Here is a 3,881-nt window from a genome sequence, read left to right as displayed (position 1 = left end):
CTTCCTCTTGTCCTGCTCCTCCCCTGCCTGCTCCAGAACATGGGCTGGACATGGGGACAGCTGCCTTTGCTGCTGCAGGATCTTACCCAGCACCACAACAAGGCTCTTCTCCTATGGCACAGATGCATTTTCCTCAGAGCCATGGAATGGGAATTGGCAGCACCAGGATATTTCCTCCTGGGACACATCCTTCTAGGATTGCTGTAGTGTATTGCGCTGAGTTCACTTCTTTGCTTCCAGTCTTTTCCTGGCCATCTGCCTACTCAGAGATGAGCAGGTCTTGCGGAAACCAGTGCATGTGAGGGAGCACACAGTCCTTTCCTAAGGGATTCCTCTGCACTCTGGAAGACAAATCTACCTACATGGAGAAAAGGCATCAAAAGCATGACAAAGGCAGGAGGGAACACTCTGATTTCCCCTTTTCCCAAGAGGTTTCTTTAGCCGGAGTTGCAAAAAAGGGTTACCTGTCAGACGTGACAGCGCGCAATGGGAGGGCGGCTGGTTTATTTTTTCAGCCCTCGGTCCTGCGTGGGACTCGGTGCCTGGGTGCTGCAGGGGCTCCAGCTTGGGAATCAAAGGCGCCTGCCCCACAGCCAAGGGTGGCGCCAGATGTCCTCCAGCTCGGCCCGCTCCACGGGGTGCTTGCCCAAACACCAGCGGATCAGGTGTTGGCACTCTGGGGAGAGAAGGCAGAAAGCGCCGCTCACTGGCACCAGCCTCCTGCCCGGCCGCTCCCGGCAGTGCCTGCAGGAGCCGGGCCAGGCTGCGAGTGCTCAGAGCTGCCCTCGGCGGGACAGCGGCACGGCAGGACACGGCCACCTCCTCCAGCCCGGCGTGCCACCCGCAGCCCCTCACGGGCCCCCTCCTGGTGCCGGCCCTCGAGGGCACAGCGAGCTCCCGCCCAGCTGCGGCAGGGCCGGGCCGGGCCGGGCCGCGCGCTGCCGTCTGCCAAAGCCGCCTTCTTGAGGCCCACACCAACCTGGAGACACCTGCCGCCAGAAGAAGAGCTGCCCCGAGACGGTGTCATGGTCGTTGCGGAAGGGGAAGCACCCGCAGACCATGACATAGAGCAGCACGCCCAGGGACCAGACGGTGGCCGGCTCCTGGCGGTAGTAGCCCAGGCAGAGCCACTCGGGCGGGCAGTACATGCGTGTTCCTAGGGGAGACAGGCGGCGCTGGCCGGGCGCAGGCTGCTGCCTTCCAGAGCCTGGCGCCGGCCTCCTGCCAGAGGCAGGGCCTGCACCGGCGGCCACAACTTCCCCCAAGGCCACCCCGCACCCCCAGACAATTGCCCAAAGCCAGGAAACCGCTCTGCAAGGCAGGGAAGGCCAGAAGAGCAGCCCAAGCCCAAGCAGGCCTGCCAAGCCCAGGGGCCGAGGCCTGGCTTCTGCAGACCCGCGCTGTCGGCAGGGCCAGCAGCGGCTCCTGGGGCACAGCACCTGCCCCGGGGCACAGGGCAGCCGGCAGCCGGCTGAATGCCGCAGCCACAGCCCAGGGGGGAATGGCTCAGTGCAGGGCCTGGCAGCGGGAGCAGGGCCCGTGACGTGGACTCACCGGAAAATTCCCTGCAGGGGTGATCGTGGAAGAACGTGCCGCATCCGAAGTCGATGAGCTTCAGGCTGCCACTGAGCGGGTCCACGAGGAGGTTCTCGGCCTTGATGTCGCCGTGCCAGACGCCGCAGGCGGTGCAGTGCCACACGGCCTCCAGCACCTGCCGGAAAAGCCAGCGCGCCGCCTCCTCGCTCAGGAGCTGCTGCTCCTGCAGCAGCTCCAGCAGATCCCTCGATCGCTCCGGACGCTCCAGGACCAGAACGAAGCTGTCAGGCAGCTCGAACCAGTCCAGGAGCCGGATGATGCTGTGGCAGCCGGAGCCCACCTTCTCCATCAGCACGATCTCCATCGGAACACGGGTGCCGTCGGGCTGGGAAGACGAGACATTGCCTGCGCCAGGCCTGGTGCTGCCCTGTGCCTCCATTGCCCCCTGCCTGGCATGCCCCGGTGCCCCCTCGGGCAGCCTCCGTGCTGCTCGGGATCCCTCCCGCCCAGGGCACGCTTGGCAACTGCCCCCTGCCTGGAGCCAGCCCCGGCCTTCGGCATGCCCGGCCCCCGCCGTGCTCCGCCTCGCACGCTGAGCCCACGCCCGCTGCCCCCGCCATGCCCCGGGGCCCTCCCCCGGGGCCCTCCCTCGGGGCCCGGCCTTATCCCTGCCCGCCCCGGCCCGCTCCGGCCCGCTGGCCCCGCTCACTCACCCGCTCGTCCCAGCGCAGGACGCTCTCCCGGGCCACGCGCTTGATGGCCACCTGCAAGCCATGGACACACGGGGGCTGAGCTCCAGCCCTGCCCAGCCCCGGCGCCGAGCCTCCGGCCCCGCCCGCCCGTGCCGCCCACTTACCGGGCTGCCGTCCGAGAGGCGGCTCCCCGCGAAAACGGTGCCGAAGCCACCGCTGCCCAGCTGCGGGCCCAGCTGGTACAGCTCCTGCAGCTCCTTCTTTTGCCCTGCAAAAGGCCGAGAGCGAGCCGTCAGCCCTGCGCCCAGGAACCCCCCAGTGCCCGCCAGGCCAGGGCCCGGGCCCCCGCGGGCCGCGCTGCTCTCACCTGCTCCCTGCTGCGCGCCGGGCAGCGGCCACCGCCCTGCAGCCGTCGGGCTGGCGAGCGGCACGGCCGGGCCCGGGCAGCGCGCACAGGCGGCTGCAGGAGCCCCGCTGCAGCGGGACACGGCGGCACCGTCGCTGGCCCCGGCCTCCGGGCCTGCACTCCGCTCTTGTGCACGGCCGGGGCTGCAGCCCGAGCTGTCGCGCAGGGGGGTCCCAGGAGCAGCTGCAAACCACGAAGGGATTTTTTTGAAGCCATCAGAGCCACTGAGAACAGCCAGGGACTAGGCTGCTCTCAGAGGCCCTGACCTGGCCGGGCCAGGGAATGGCCCTCAAGAGCCCCAGGGGAGCCGCAGACTCACCTTCTGTTAGGGCCTCCTTGGGAGTCGGTGGCTGTCTCGGAGCAGCTTCCTCGAGATGGAGGTGCCCAGGTGTCTCGAGGGGCGTCTCCTCCACCAGGCACAGGCCGTTGCCCGCTGCCACAGCGTCCTGGCAGCTGTGGACCGACAACTGCCGGCTGTAGGACGCTTGCTGCTCCTGAGCCACCTGCTCCTGAGATGGCTCCCCTGCATCGGGCTGGGCTCCCACTTGGACTCCCGGGCTTTCCCTGGCCACCACAACGCTCAGGGTTGCGCCCGTGATGTCCATGAGTCCAAGGGAGCCGGGAGACCTGTCCACAGGCTCTGCACCTGCTGCAGGCTGACAGGTCTCACTGAGCCTCTCTGAGAGTTGGAGGCTGTCAGAGATAGCCGAGGCTCCTGGCAGGATGGAGGTTCTCTGACAGCCTGAGCTTCTTGCATGGATGGCCGGTGTCTGCTGCTGTGCCATCCTTGCAAGGCTCGAGGCTCTCCCAGGGATGGTGACTCTTCCTGGGAGCTGCCTCCTCATGGGATGGCGGCGCCTGGGGGAGCGGGACGAGCCACAGCAGGGCAGGTGGCCTCGCCTCACCAGCTCCCGCAGCTCTTTCCTCAGGGCCCGCCACATCCCAGAGTAGAGCGGCTCAGATGTCCCATTGCCAGCCCAGAGCAAGGCCATCAGTTCCTGCAGCTGTCGGGCCACTGCCACGCAGGGGCCGCAGCTGCAGGAGCTGCCCAGGGGGCTGGCGGGAGCACCTGGCCGCTTGCGAGGGGTGGCCCGAGGCCTGCAGGGCCTGGCAGCCGCAGGGGCTCCCCGGTTCCTGCGTGAGCCTCTGGGCCGGACCCCGGGGCGCTCGCGCCTCTCCGCTGTCCTTGGCTGCCGCCTCCATGGCTGCCAGTGGCCAAGGGCCCAGCAGACAGCCACAGTGGCCAG

General features: G+C 68.2%; 1 pseudogene; it reads right to left on the bottom strand.

Annotated features, from left to right (window-relative positions):
- Nucleotides 1–572: 572 nt before the first annotated feature.
- LOC135455991 (serine/threonine-protein kinase pim-1-like) overlaps nucleotides 573–3,881 on the bottom strand; it is a 9,858-nt pseudogene continuing 6,549 nt past the window's right edge.

Source organism: Zonotrichia leucophrys, chromosome 19, assembly GCF_028769735.1.
Source record: "Zonotrichia leucophrys gambelii isolate GWCS_2022_RI chromosome 19, RI_Zleu_2.0, whole genome shotgun sequence".
Classification (NCBI taxonomy): Eukaryota; Metazoa; Chordata; class Aves; order Passeriformes; family Passerellidae; genus Zonotrichia; species Zonotrichia leucophrys.
Note: the sequence above shows the minus strand (reverse complement) of the source record. Positions and strands in the feature narration are given on the sequence as shown.